Consider the following 16,548-nt stretch of genomic DNA (forward strand, 5'->3'; position numbering starts at 1 on the left):
CACCATATCTGCTAGTCCAGGCTCAGATGCAGCATTTCAAATGGCACTACATGTCTCTGTTTAGGCAACTATCTCCATCCTTGCTGCCTAATAACCATAAACCATCAGAAAGCTACTGGGTCCCAAGCCCACAAATTTATTTTAACAGCCAGTTCATTCCTTTCATCTGAGCTCTTCACATATATACACGTAAGACATTGTGTTATTTTACTGTGGTATTACAGGATTAACACTACTGACCTAGCTGAAGTCCTAAAGTAGTTTTGCTATGTATGACCTTTCCTTGTAAAGTAACTCTGATGAGATGTACCCCTGACTAAGCAAGATGATATAATGTAGCCTATCCATTACTCAGTACTATCCATAATTGACAGGCATGAACCTGTTTAACTTTATTCACATGAACTTAATGAATCCATTTTCTTCCTGTTCTAACAGTTGGCAGAATATGGGCCGAAATTGCTAGGTCTTACGCTCCCCTGTGGTACATTCCTTCCTCATTCCAGGATTGCATGGTGAAGTCACCATGAAAAATAATCCATCATGTTTAAGGGGAACTAGAGAATTGAACAGCAGCAGGCACCTGATTCTTCATCACTGGATAGTAGCAAAAGCCAGGTGCTTTTTCAATGGTTGACACTGGTTTTTTGCTCCTCACAGCAATTCTGGGGCATTATACTTGCTCCTGCCCTTTGCAGGAGTAATTACCTTCAAGCACTGCTGCTTGTATGTTATGCTTCCTTCTGCCCCACTGTTTCACCCATGAAAGCCTTAATTTGACTCTTTAAGCATTCATATATCGCTTTACATCTTCAAAGCAGTGTACATGCGTTAATTAAAATACATGCCTAGGAGATAACAAAGAACAAGATACAAAGGCATTTTAAGTACACAGACAGACTATCAAGTTCTAGTACAACAGGAATAAATTAATAATGGCCTTTTATAATGACTGAATGGCATAGCTTTGTTTTTCTTGCAAGCAATAACACAAATACAGCTATTATGTATGGAAATCTAACAGCTTTTGTGTCCAAAGTCTGATGGACCTGCAGATCTAGAGGCCAAGCTATATGACACTGGGAAAAAAAAATCAAGTCCTGTGTTCCAAAGAACATACTTTTTATGTGTCAAAAACAGCTTTTTGGCACAGGTGGATACATTAACCCCACATGAAAATACAGATGGAAAGTGCCTGCAGTTCATATATGCAGGCATCTTTCTGTAGAATCTTGGGGTCCCTTTTTACCAGGAAGTAGCTCCACAAAGACATTTAGAAATGTTATAAACATCTCATAGTTACCAGCATATCTCCTGTCCTAATGCAGTCCTACATCTTTCCACTTAGTTGCTACCTAGACAGTAAGGTACACATAGTCTTTAGGCTTTTGAACCATCCATGGTTTCACATACAAAGTTCCTTTGGCACCCAGAGTTCTGTTTTGAGCACACCCAGCACAATTCAGCCTTGACCACACTGAAGCCTTTCCTGCCTACCTTTCTTTCCAGGTTTATAAGGATCCATCAACTCTACCAGGAGCACTCCTGCAGGCTTAGGAGATTTTAATTAAATTTCTGCCGCTGTCTAAGAAAACTTGAACCTATTCCAAAAATTGATCAGGATGATGACTTTGTACAAGCCTTTGGGAATATGAAAGTGTGATGGTATCTCTTTCTTGTCCTGAACTGCAGTTGTAAAGGCCTGAGCTACTTTTAGTCCTTCAAAGATATGCTGTCAGACTCACAGGGATGATAAAGACCTGGGCATCCTCCACAGTAGACCCAGACCACCAGCAAGGTAAATGCAAACAAAGTTTAATTTTATTTTTTTTTCCTAGATGTAGCCAATATACTTGTACTAACTGCCTGCATTTTCTAGTAGCTATCTTTGACAGTAAGCAGCCAGCATGATGGCTTCAGTGTAACATTTGCTTAACTGGTTTTTCCTCGGCATTGTCTAAGGGACCTGATGTGGGTGATGTAAATTCCACTGAGTAGGATGAATATGTACAAGTTAGTTGAGTCAACATTCACCATTTGGCCATTTTAATAATAAAGTAACGTCTCCATCCAAGATTATTTACAAACTAATTATAAGCTATAATTCCTCTTTCTGATTTCTGCAATTGGGACTTTTGATAGCTAAGACATCTGGTTTTGCTGAGGCTGACCCATATAATTCATACATTGCCACTTGTGAGTAACACAACCACCCAAATCTAGGTCATTACAATTTTTCCAATACTCCACACTATTCGCTGTATAGAACTCCTTCATTCATATCAGAAAATTAGTTTTGACTCATGAGAAAACAGTCTGTTGTTAGTCTTTTCAAATTGATTTCATTATCCCCACAAAAATGGAAAACGAGGAGCTGAGAGATTATTTGCAGTGATGTCCATACTCATTTCAGTTTGCAAAACGTCTCTGTGTGCGTGTATGCATGCATATATGTGTGTATGAAAGAGAGAGAAAATTAAAGAAAAAAATATTTCCACTTCTTCTCTTTCATGCTTCCTCTTCGCTTAGAAATATTTATTTGTTATGTGAAGTCAAAAATGCATTAAAAAATATCCTCCAGTGTACTGTGATTTCTCAGCATCTTTTCCAGATTTTGAGTAGGAAGTCTAATGTCTTTAAGGTGAACTAATTGCAACTTTTTTTTGCACCTTGAAAAGAAGTAGAGGCAAGAGATAAAAGGTAAGAAAAGGAAAATGACATGGGCTGAGCTATGTCATTCTTTCCTTGTACTGATCAATATGTGAAGCTCATTGTAGTACACTTCCAGCTTTGCCTTTGAAACACAGATCAAGCTGGGTCAATGAGACAATCCTTTTGTATCAAACGTTCTTTCTTCTGCAGTCTACGGACAACTTGTGAACCGAGTCTTCTGCTGGATGACTACAACAGCACCTGCTTTTAAATGAGGCTTGCTCATAAGCAGTTCTTTGTGTCATTTTTTTTGTGCTACTCACTGACTGCCATCAGCAACTTAACAAGAGCAGAATATTTTAAAGCCTTTGATCCTAAGAACTCCTACTCATGCAAGTTGTCCTTAGTCACACCAGAAGTCTCACTGAAGTACTGGATAAGAAAAATTAAATAGCAATATATGTATAAATGTATGAAGCACAAGAGAATATAGCATACCACAATCAGATCTCCTTTTCTTCAAGGAGAACTGTGTTTGGGAAGAGAAATAAACAGTTCAGAAACACAAGAATATAATTCAGCAATATTTAATGGGCAAACACTTCATACTCAATTCAGAGACAAGGGTTTAGAGGACAACCTTTGCCACAGGAAGGAATGTATTCTATAGCAAAGTTTCTGAAAAAAAGTCACAAATTCTGTGATGCCCTGGTTACAATGTCTGCACTTGTATCCTATATCCAATATAACCAGGAAGGCAATGCAGGTTTCACAGCTCATTTTTTATGTGCCTTCAAGACACTCAAAGCCCAGCTTAACTCCTGTGGCAAGTCTCTTCTTCCACCAGTGATACTGACCGTAGCACACCAGAGCAGGTGCAGCAAACACTATGAACCCTTTTGCTCTTCTGCATCGAACTGATTGACGTAACTTCTGCCATGAGAGGCCTGAAGCTTTTTTCTGTCTGTCTCCATTGGCGGAAGTGAGTCAGGTACAAAGTACAATCTCATTTAGGGAAACAAGTTCACAGCTGATGAAAATTACAACATGGGAGATCATAATACCCAAACTGTTACAAAGAATGATTTGCTGAAAAAATGGGAAATATATTTATATTTTCTCCGATTTTATATTAAGTAATTTAAATTCTTTCCCTCTCCTAAAAATCTATACAACAATAGCTTATACAAACTGCTGACTTTTGAGAATCGACCCATTTGTGGGATTCAAAGATATTCACTAGGACCCTAAAATAGTCCTGTACTGACAAATCATGTCTGGACAAACATCCCTGGAAGTGTTACTGTCAGGAATGTTACACTGATTATGCGTTTTCATCCAATACCTACTGAAAGTATCTGCCAGAGGGTAAGAAACAGCTCTTCCCCCACGTTGAATACCATAGCCTCTTAAACACCTACTGAAGTAATTGTAATGAGATGAAGTATAAAGCTATCATTTCAAAACCAACCGGTTTTCCGTTTACTAGTGTAGCTTAAGGTGTGGAACTAAATATTTTTAAATATATTCTATACTGCTGAAATTCTTTTGAAGAAATTTAAAGTACAAAATTTTTCTCAGTTACAGAAAAGAGTACATCAAAGGCTTGGAAGTAAGTACTATCTATGCTGTATAAAAAGCAGGTGACCTAAGGAAAGATCCAAGCTTCAGTGGGGCATAAATTTAGTGCCACCTCTACACCCCTTCAGAAAAGGTGTTATTCGGGGGACAGGTAGACAGAGTTCAAACTTCCACTCCAAGAGATGCCTACTGCCCCTATCAAATACCTGCTTAATATAAAATGCTCAAGTTCAAACTCTTGCTATGTGAAAAGACAGTACGAGAACTAAAATAAATGGAACTCTCCAATATCACCTTGATGAAGTGGGAAACAAACGTAAGCAAACCATAATTGTGAAAGATCAAGCTGTTAGAGTCCTAAATTTATGTGATTTTTTTTTTTTACTGGGTTAAAATTTGAGTGTTAGTATGGGACCCATATAAGATTCGTGAGTTTTTTCAAATATATCTTAAATGAATCAATTTTAGCCCACAACTGCTGTCAATAGCACTAGGCTTTCATGCCTTTAGAAAATAATTAAAAGCTTTAAACCAAAATTTCTCTGCTAGAAGCAAATTGCTGTTTCCAATAGTAAAGTAATTACTTGATGTTTCCACATCCTCATGCTAAGGTACATCAAAACCAAAAAATAAAGCCTCTGTTTCAAATGGGATCTCTATACAGGTACCCTCAGATCCAGTTCTGCAATGATGTTTTCAGTTTAACACATGCTGAAAACATAAGGGTGTAATTTCCCGGTATTAACAATGGCCATAAAACACACTGACCTTCCTAAAAACTCTAATAGCACCAACAGAGTCACTCCTCTCTTTAGAACCCACACACATCCCCAAAATAACAAGTAATACCCCTGTTTTGAGATATGAAAATGCACTCTGAGAGAGAATAATTTTTTGGTTGAAGTGACACATAAAAAGCTTAAGAATCTGTTCTAGATAGAATGGTACCCTAGATAGGACTTGGGTTCCTAGACATCAACTGCCATGCTTCTGGAATTGACTGCCTGCTGTAACCAAGAAGGTGACAAGGGGTGAGCAGAGGTGACATAGGACATACCAGAGGTCCATGCCCATGAGGAATGGGCAAGTGGCCAAGAAGCATCCAGAGTGGCACTAGGTGTCTGCCTTCAGGCATTCAAATTGAGCCTGCTTGCTTCAAAGATGCAGGAACTGAGCTCTGAAATTTGATTGAATTCTGTATTGCTACCAAGAATAAGCACGGCTTCCATCACATTCTCCCTTCTATGTGTGATTTGGCACAGTTCTCTCTGCCTTGCTTCTCCTCTGGTTGCTGGGTTATTAATTTAGTGGCCTTGCAAGACAACAGAGTGCTACAAAAGCAGTGTAAAACACATCCTAAGCCAGTATTTAATGCAATGTCCATAACTGCAATCTGTTCTTTCTAATATATGTGGCACTTTCTTGGTTTCCTTTCTTATTTCTTCTCGGAATTGTGTTTATTAACTTCATGGTATAAGTATGCCAATTCTTCTAAAAATTCAGGAAACAGAGACTTAATTCATACATGTGTTTGTAAACAAAGATGCAGAAGTCCCCTAAGGTTTTAGTCAGTCTTGGCCATATATATATATATATATATTGCTACATGGCAGAGGAACTATTGTGCAGTTTCCTTGCTTTATGTTTTATCAGCTAGCATTACAAAAATTGATGAGCTGAAGAAACAAAGCTATTCTAAAGGCAGATTAACCAGGAATACTGGTGAAAGCATCGTCTCCTAAGATTCAAAGTGAAGCAAAGAAAAATGCTGTAATTACAAGTAACATAGTCCTTTGAGATTCTAGCAATGTTAAAAATCAAGTGATTACCATTTAACTGCTTTCAATCAACTTTGATGTAATAAGTTAACATGAGGGACTCAGAAAAACAGCAGTTAAGAAAAGCAGAGAATTATGTGGATAATAACCCCTTAGTTACGAAAGTGATTTTTACGCTTGAAAGATGATTGATTGACAATCTCAAACAAAGTCCTCTGTGTAGTAACAGAGAAAGTTCGTTGCGGCCAGCGCTGAAACAAATACTCTCCCTGCGTCACTAGTGCCTTAGATTAGGTTGCAAGGTTATCTGTAGTCTGGCTGGTTACACAGGATTACAGGGAGAAGTTCAATGGCATGTGAAAGTAGCCATATTCTAATGAGAGAAAGAGTATATTGTGATGGTAGGGATGTTAGCTTACTTGGAGTTTAAATGAAACAGGTTTAAAATTACTCTATATAACTACTATGTGCTTAATTAGCCTTCACATCATTATTTTGCAGGACACTTGGAGTTCTGGTCCCTCAGATGCATTGCTTTCAGGCAGTGGAGCCTCTTTAAATTTCACTAAGTGGCCAAATGTCTGAAGACAGCCCAGAGCTTGTGTAGGGCAGTTAGCTAGTATGACTACAAGTGTATGTCCTATATGTAGCTTGATCTATACGCACATAGTTAACAAATGGAAGAAAGATTTGATCATCACAGCAGCAAGAAAAAACAGAATGTGATATTATTATTTTCTTGATGTTATTTATTATTAATGACTTGATTCCTCTGAGAGGGGTTGACATCAATATCAGTTGCCAGTTCTTGACACTTCTAAGGAACAGGCCCATTATTAATTAATTATTATTATTGTATTACTGCAGCAGCTGTGTGATAGGTGATTTACAGACATATTCAGGCAGGGTCCTTACATGAAATGTTTAAAATCTGAAACATGAAAATTACAAACAGCATTACAGACAAACAAGTGTGGGAGAGAGACAAAATGACAGCAGTGATTATGTGTTTTGCAGGGTCATTGAGCAAAACCCTGGGCTCAAGGGAGTCCACAGGAGCTTTGCTGTTGAGCTTTCAGGCTCAGGAGTTTGCTACTTAGTTTTGCTTCACAAAGAGCTCTCTTCTTGCTGATTTCAGGAGAGAGGTGGGAGGTTCAAGTCTTCCTTTAGATGTCATTGCAGCACCAGATCAGTTAAAGGTCAGTGAAATAAGATGTAACATCAAGGCACCTGCCCCCCATGCATGAAGTTTGGGCAGAAATAAACTTTTCAAGGGATGCGAGGATGAACATGAAGAAGTAGTTGGCAGTTAATTAGTGGAATACCCAAATTATTATGTCTGGTCAATGTGCCATTTTTCTCCTCTGTCCAGACTCCAGTGATAAAAAGAACAACTTATTCATGGTTATGTCCACTTCCTAAAATAGATGGAGCTGCTTTTCTCTCACTTATATGTGTTTTAACTCAGTGCAAACTCGATTACTTCAGTGAACTTACTTATTTCACTACATGAGAAAAATTCTGTCTCTGGATTAATCCAGGCTAACTGAGGCTTCCAAGTGAAGAGCAGCTTTGCCCAAGGCTATCTCTGCAGTAAACAGAGGGACAATGACCTCCAGAGGATCATTCTGCCCACTTAAGAGCTGAATCACCCTCTGGAGATTTCTGTCTTTCTCCATCAACTATGGAGTTTAAGGTGACCAGATTCCTAACTCCAGCATGTCAGGAAGGTACCTAAATTGAGCAGGATGAATCCACACCTCTATGCGTATGCATAATTTAAATTACACCTCCCTATAGCTCTGCTGCTGACCAAATGATTGCTGAGACCTAAGTGACAGCAAAAGATAGTCAATAGATAAGAAGACCATTAAGGACTTCTTGAATTACTAGTGCTTAGCCGGGCTGTTAAGAGTGCTTTCTGCCCATTAACATTTCACTTATACTGTTCTTAAATGTCAGAACCTGACTGGACTTGTCTGTTAATGAGAGGCATATAGCCAAGGTTTGTATCCTGCATCGTGTTTATTTATTTTCAGCATATTTTGGAAAAAAAAAAAAAAAAAAGAAGTATTACTTCAGTCAATCAAGGATTTTAATACATTTATATGGTGCAGTGGTGTATAAGTTTATTTGCTATGTTTTCATGATGTGGAATGAGGAGAAAGCTAGAAAGCTATCTTGGAAAAATGTATTGTTATTTTATATTAAATTCATGATGCTATTAAGTTCTTGGTCTTGTATGCCGTGGAGTGTAGCGTTTCAGAGATAAACTATCTTGATGTTTTCATTTCAAATACAGGTAATAAGTGGAATACAACAATTTCCTGGAAACCCCAGACAGGAATAATCTGCTTTATGCTACCAGTCACCATCCTGAGGCTCTTAAAAGAGTTTTACTTTATAGCCATTTCAAGAACCTGTAGGATTTGTAATCATGGCACTGGCTTTATGGTGAAGATGGATTATCTGATTAACAAATACAGGGAGCGGGACTAAAAAGAGGAATATATCATGAAAGCAAATGGCACTTGCATTACAGGAGAACAGTAGGGAATTGCTATAGATGGAAGCAGATAAAAATAAGGAATTTTGCTTTTCGACATTACTTTGTGGATCATTCTGTCTGAGACAGTCCATAATGACACCACTCACTCTTCCTTCTCTGCCAGCGTGACCCTTTTCTCCCATAATCTCACAGAGGTGGAGAGCATCTCTTGGCTTCCATGCTGAGTGCATTTGCTTCATTGTGCATGCCTCCTCTTGATGGATACACAGATCCAGTGCCTTTTGTCCATGTTCCAAACTGGCAGGAGGCCACAAGACATATAAAGCATGTTAGGACAGCACTGTGTCCAAAGGACTACGCTTCATCAATATATCCACAGGCACAGTGTTGTTTCAGCATTGTTATATATTTCTGGGCTGAGACAGTGTTACATCAAACCAGTTCAAAGGATGAAAAGAGATATTCAAGTCTGCCTATGACTAACATCTGCGAACATATAGATTGTACCAATTTTTTTTGTTTTAAGCCATGTATTTTTCACAGCAGTAGATCTGTTCTGTGCTCATAGAGTGTCTAGCACCAGCCACACCAGTCTATGAAGTTTCTGGGAAATAATCCAATGTTAGTAACGATAAAGAGGAGATTAGTCAGTAAAGAATGGTTTAAGTAAAGGGGATGCAATATCTAAGTGCAATTACATGGTCGTTCAATCCTCAACATGAGTATGACTTTGAAATACACTTCTTCTTCCTTCTTTATTTAAAATACACATACAACACTGGTTCCTGAGATACAGGCTCAAATTACTCTCAACTAAACCATATAAAAATCCCTAGTAATGCCACCAAAATCGCTATCAAAAACCTCCTGATTTATCTTGACATAATGGGAAGCAGAATTAGATTGTCATTTCATTTGGAAATACTGTATTGATTATCACCATTTCAATTATTTGTTACAATAGCACAAATCTGAAATAATTTCAGTATAAATGAGTTCATATTTAGGGTTTTTGGCACTTTTTTCTGCCATGGGGCTACATGCATGTTGAAGGGAGAGAGAAAGATACCTCTGGAGAAGAATTTAACTCCTAAGTAGACTCAATCAACCTGAACAGGTATTTACCTACCTTCACAGACTATGCAGCTGTTTGGGAGTAACTTCATTTCCATCTTTCAGACCTTTAGGTTATTCCCCAAAAGTTCTTCCTCTCTTCATACCCTATGACCGCATGACAGAGCTCATTAGTCAACAGAATTCTTTAGTGAATCTCCCCAGAAATAGGTCTGAACAACTTTTTGAATGAGATGTAAAGATTGGCAGTTCAGAGACAACTTTCCATGTGTAGAAAATGCCACCTCAGGAATATAAATATGACCCGCAAATCCCTAGGGAATTGCCAGAAAGGGATTTCAGGTATATCAGAAATTATAAACATAAAAACAAATATACAAAGAGAAATCAAAACTACTCTTTCAAAAGGTTGCATGTTGGATTCTAATAATCACCTTTCCGCTTTCTCCTGGCTTCACAGGGCCCCAGCATTCACCACAGTCCAGTTCTGCAGTAATTATAGAACAATTACTTATTTCTTCCAGAACTGAACATCTCTACTGCACCAAGCGATCTAGTAGGCATATGTGGTTTTTGCAGTTCAGAAATTAGTACAGACTTCAGTGGTCAAAACTTCCCACTTGTATTTTCCACACAGATAAAGTACAGGTTAGAATCTTTTATTCCCTCTAGAAACTGTTACAACAACCTTTCTGCAGGAAGATGCACTTATGATTCTCAGTATGGAAAACATGTTTCTTACCATCTGTTCCATATTTATAATTCTTTAGTTTATATTAAAAGAAACCGTAAACTACAGGGACATCATGCATGCAATTGAGGATTTTATGAGGTTCAATAAATTCCCTCTTAACAATCAGTTTTAAGCCTACATAACTTCTAATCTTTCACCTGCTCTACATTTTACTTTCTCAATTCCTCAATCAGTTTTGTTGCCCTGTTCTCTACTTTAAGATAAGACATCAATTTTATGACAAAGTGACAGGCTAAACTCCCTTTTCTAAGAGAGTCTATGTGGAAGAATTGTAACACCTAATCAAAGCTACAGCTATGGATTTTCATATTTGGCTGGCAAATGGAAGAATTGGACAGAATATTTCAGAAGAAACAGACTTAAAATATTTTTGTTTTTTCTTGCCAAATTGTCATTTCATTGACATCAAGCACTTCATTCCCAGAGCTTATAAGAAAGGAAGGTGATGATGACCTACATTTAGAAAATTATCAGAAAAGACCATTGTCTCTGTTTTACCTAAAAATTAAGTTCTGTGAGCATAGGTCAACAGTATGGGTGATTCAGATTCAGCTCCCTTCAGAGTGGACTAGAAACACTATAATCTAATCCATGATACCAGACAAATATTGGGCTGCACTTTTGTCCTTGCAGAGGCATGTAAGAACACACTGTAGCCCCGCTCCCCTCAGGTGAGTGTCTTTCTCTCCTGGCTGGACAGTTATATCAAATCACTGGTGATGTATTCTAGAGAGTTACATCTTCAGTACACAGCAATGAAGACCTCTCCTAGATCCAGAACCTTTTCCTAAAGGAAGAAGATCTGAATCAGGGTTTTCCACAGGCAAGTCCTCGGCTGCTAGGATGAAGCATTCATTTAAATGAAATTTCATCTTTCCCTCTTATTGGTACTCTTCTGCTTCATATACTACATCTAAGCACTTACTGCCAAAGCAATAAGTCTGGATCCCCAGCCAGAGAGCAGCTCACCAACACAGGAGACAGATTCCAATCCCTTCTCCAGCCTTTATTTAATTATTTTACAGGAGGAGGCAGCATCAGGAAATCCCAAGCGTAGTGGCATTTAGGAACTTCTGATAAGGATTCAAACCTTTCAAACAGAATAACAAACTGATTAGACTTTCTTCCGTGTTTCAACCAACCGCTCCAACTCCTGTAATACCAGTAAATGAGAATAACTCATTCATAATTTTGCAACAGTTTCTTAAGCCAAAACAGTTTCACAAATTGGTTGTGCCATTAGGACAGTGAGAACCACATCCCTTAGTGAATTTTCTGTCTGCTGGAAAAGTGGTCACCTAGTCAAAACTACCTGAGAATTATTATTACTCATGACACTGATGTTCTGTTTCTTCATGTTCTTGTTTAAATATGGTTCTGTGTCTCATCAAGTTGTATATCATTTTCATCATGTTTCTGTGTACTTCGTAAATTACAAAAAGTTTCTGCTCTTGATCTCCATTTGAAGAATGCCTCTGACTTCACTCAGTGTTCCTCAGGTTTATGACAGATTATGACTCACTGCTTATCCTGTCATTTAGGAAGATAAGTGAAAAGGCTTAGTTTCAAATTAGCATCTGGAGCCTTTCAGCTTCATTCCTTTTCTAGTCGCACATTCTTTGGCCTCTGGAAATTATGCTGAGATTCCTCATGAAAAAGCCTTGCTATCCAAGGAGAGCCCCATTGACACAAATAACAATGTCCTTTGGCACAGTCTTCCACATGCACTGATCATGGTGCAAGCTTGTGGCCTAAGTCAGTAGTATGCTTGGGACAGCAAATGGAGAAGCTCAGTTTTTACATCATCACAAGTGAGAGCAAGATCAGTTCTTACACATTTTTCTGTTTTCGTTTCCCTGTAGCTGTGCTGTCACTATTGTCCTTTTTATTTGAGCACACAAATAAAAAAAGTTAATAATAATAATTTTAAAAAAGGAATAATGTTGATATTGTGCAAGAAAAATTCTATAGAAGGCACATAGTCAAAAAATAGGGAAGATGCACACATCTGTTTTCTTGCAGGTTACCAAAGCACCTAGGGGCTTTAACATACATCTTCAGAAAATAAATAAAGCTTTTACAGAAAGACAATTTCTAAGAAAAGGTAGATGTTGGTTCCAGCTAGTGTATACTCTCAAAAATATTAAAGAATTGCAAAAATACTGTTCCTTGATAAACAAATGTACTGCAATAATTACAGATCACATCTAGTTCACAGCTGACACCTATTTTAAAGACACAGAGGTTTCTGGTTGTAGAAAAGGTTCTGCAAGTGGCTGAAAGCACAACATGGTGGACTGCTGTGGTTTTTTTTAAATCTCTAGAAATAAAATCTATTAGAAGATTAATATAAGTTCTCCTAAGACCTTTTTACTAAATAATTTATTTATTCATTTTTCTTTTAAAAGGTGGATTTTAATATATTAATTTGTTGGAAAGGTTAGTTAACTATTTAGATTAACTCTCTGCCTATATAAGCACACAGGACATCATTCTGGAAAGACAAAATGAGCCTTTTGGTGGGGGCTTTGAAGGAAATGGGGGGACAAGGGAAAGCAAGTGACAGGTATGCTACTATCTGCTCACAAGTTTTCCCAAAATGGCACCAATGAGGTAAAGGGTCCATTCATGTCTCCCTGTGCTCTTGGACCTCAACTAGGACACTCTTGTGCTGGGAGTCACTTTGTGCCATGGTGACCAGCAGCACAAGAGTAGTTTGGCTGACCCCAGGAGGAAGGTTACACGATTTCTCCTTTCATATGTGGACACTTACTTTCCCATGAGTTACAACATAGCCCAGGGCGAAACAATTTGCAGGTTTTGTTTATGTGGACACTTGCACTTCCTAAATACATTAAAATCCCAAATCTTTTTCGTGGTGTAGACAACCTGAACTGAGAGTGTCTCCCACGAGGTAATACAGGAACATGAGCATGCACTTCCTTCCTCCTTGACAAAAACAACGACAGGTTTCTATCCTCTGCTTGCCTTGGTTAAACAGCACCCTCAAACATTCTCCATCAGTGTTGTGAGAGCTCCCTCTTCTGTTGCAGAGGGCTCTATCAGCTGCTTAAAATTCTCAGTTTTGGTTTACAGGGCTGAATCACAGCTGAGCTGGCAGGGCAGGCAGAAAAGGAGACAGTGCCAGGATGAGCTACAGAAATGGTTGCCCAGAAAAGTGTCATGCAAAGGAATGTCCCTGATGGTGGTGGATGAAGGATGACTTTAGCCTCCTGTCTTTCCTTTCTTCATCTTTTATTTATTTCCTCAAATTCTGTCCTAAGGTTCTCCATTGGCTTTGGTCAGGTTGCAAGTGCAAGGCAAAATTACATCTTTTCAGAAAAAGCCCTGGAAGCAAGAATGAACAGCTCACATTGTTAGGGACTTGATCCATTGTAAGGCGTAGCTGGTGGCAGAGCCAGATGTAAAGAGCTAGAGCAGGTTTTTACATTGTTTGCTGTCAGGTTTTTATTTAGTATTCTGATATTAATTACTTGATACCAAATAACAAGCTAAAATAAACACTGTTACATACATGGTGACTTTCACAATGACTGCAAAAACACAAACCATGCACACAAAGGGAAACACAGTGGCCATCTTGTCCAGCCATTATGCATTAGCTGTCATGGAAAAAGGAAGCAGGGAGCCCATAATCCCTAAGTAGCTCTTTTCTCCCCAAAACACATGCCCATACTTGTCCACCTCAAAGTTTATGTTCTGAATACCAGCTGTTCCGATTAGTATAGATGGAGCCATGAGCCCACGACTGAAATATCCACTCCAGAAAGTTTCCTTTATCTTGACAGAGAGAGCTTGAAATCAAAAGTGCCTGCAATAACCTGACACTGCAAGAGGAATGATCTTCCATACAGGCAGTTGTTCCACTGTTCCAAATGAGCTGTCAAAATGCAAGTAAACAGTCCATATGATTATCAGACATCACTCTACCTTTATTTATGATTGATTTCAACTTTCAGCCCTACACTTAGAATGAGAATTTTGTACCTTAAATGGGCTTTCAGTCATATCTGAGTGCTAGAGGTAAGATGATACTGAGAACTTCTGTCATTCTTTCAGAGGTGGGAGGAAGAAGGTGGGCTTAAACAGCTTCAGCTGGGGAAGTGAGTTGACTCTGTCTCCTGAAGCTGGATGAATATTCAGGTGTGAGGCCATTCTGTGTACATTTTCAAAGAAAGTAGCAACCACTTCTGTACTTTTGTTGTACATATCTCTTCGGTATGTCATAAACAGTTTCTAAGAATGCCTGATCAGGCAGAGCCCCTTGTCAAGGGGGTCTGTCTGTGAGGATTTAGCTGAGAACTAAGCACTTTTCATGCATTCTCTCCAGGCTGAGAACTTATGGACAGGCACAGAAGCAGAACATGATGTTCCCTAGGACTTTAAAGGCTAAAAATGGAGGCACCTCTAGAGGCAGCTGATGAGGATTTTCAAGTTTTAGATGAACGCTGAGCAAGGACTTCCAGTTTGCAGATTTTGATATCTGAATTCTCCCCAGTTCTCCTTGGAGGTGTCAGTATATTTTTGATTTGTAGAATGTAAAAGCAGGGAGCCCATGGTGAGGCTTCACACTTAAGCACCTGCCTAAATACTTTAGAAAATGTTGTTCATAGGTCACAACCGATATTATTCTACCTTTCTCTTCTCTCCCACACAAAGCTTGCAATTAACTGGCAGGTAAGGAGGATTATAAAAAAACCTGGTTTGGCTGGTTTTGAAGGGCTTTTTTAGATGCAGTCCCTTAGTAGAAAGTGTTTTGGTAATCTAATCTATGTGTTTATGGTGACAAAATAAACAGGCAAATTTGGAAGATGTTGGCTACCTTTGCCTCATGTTTGCTTTTTTGGGGAAAAAAAAATATATACTTTATTGCGACCTGACTCTTTTTCTGGGTAACAGTCAGGTTAAACTGAGGCTGTTCTATCTTTTCCACATAGTTGAAATAAAAACACAGTTCCTTACCCACAGCAGTTAATTATCAAACACAAGCAGTTGCAAGGCTATTAAATAATTATAACACATTTTACAACTGCTAAAAAATGTATATGAATTTTATATGGTGATATTATCATATCCCTTGTTAATATTCTTCAACAGTTTAATAGAATGACTTATGACAATTAAGTACAGTAAACAGCTTTTATTACAGTTTTAACATAATTTTGCACTATATTTTCTACCCGCTAAATCACAGCTTCAAAGGAATCAGGGTGAAACATTAAAATGCCAATCATCTCAGGATCCTGAAGGGGCAATGGTTGGGAGTGTACTTAGTGCTAGTAAAGCTGGACTGATTGATCTCTGGGGAAAGTTGTTTCTTCACTCAAGATGCTCTCTAGGTCTTGAGAACAACCATTAAGGAGCTGAGGATAAATTCTAGGTGCAAGCAAATTGAGCAGGGTGTGGAAAATACTAACATAGATCAAATTCATTGCTTCAAAGTCACTCTACACAACAGTATGGAATCTGATCTCTCTGTTTTATACCACAACACCAATTCCACAGTATCACAGGGTCCCCAGAGCATGCATGTGGATTTTAGCCTTCTAAACATTTTTCTCCATTTGTGCTATAGTTTCTCAGCAAAATGAAGAAGGTTCAAACTTGTCCAGAAGTGTCCCAAGTCAAGTACCAATAACATGAGCTGTTTGTGGATGCCAACAGTATCTACAGCAATTCAGAAAAAGGCAGCAGGATTTGTAGGGATGAGTCACAAGGGAAGTATTCCCTACCCAATCCTGTACCTAGGGAAAAGAAATAATTTTCAGAGAGATTCCAAGGGCAGAAACTCCAGAGGGAACCCAGGAAAAAGAAGAATCTGGGAGGCTGCTGGAGAGCCCTGGAAACCACATGGCCCAGCCCCAGGACTACGCACTGAGACAACTGCACTGACCCACCTGGCATTTGTCCCAGCCCATTTCATTGCTCCCATGAAACAGGAAAGCCATGTGATTCATAAAAATGCATATATCTGTGATTAAAGATTGCTCTCCATACTGTCATTTGATCTCTAAATGTGACAGGGTACCTTGGAAAAACACATATAGCAGTGCAGAAGGGCTATGTACTGCTGGCTGAAATCACCCTTCAATAAAATCACACTTCAGAAGCATTCAGGAACTTAGGAGAAAGGGTAGATATATTAAGAAATTTATATAACATCAGCAATGGGATTTCAT

This window comes from Nesoenas mayeri (assembly GCF_963082525.1).
Source record: "Nesoenas mayeri genome assembly, chromosome: 1".
NCBI classification, from domain to species: Eukaryota; Metazoa; Chordata; class Aves; order Columbiformes; family Columbidae; genus Nesoenas; species Nesoenas mayeri.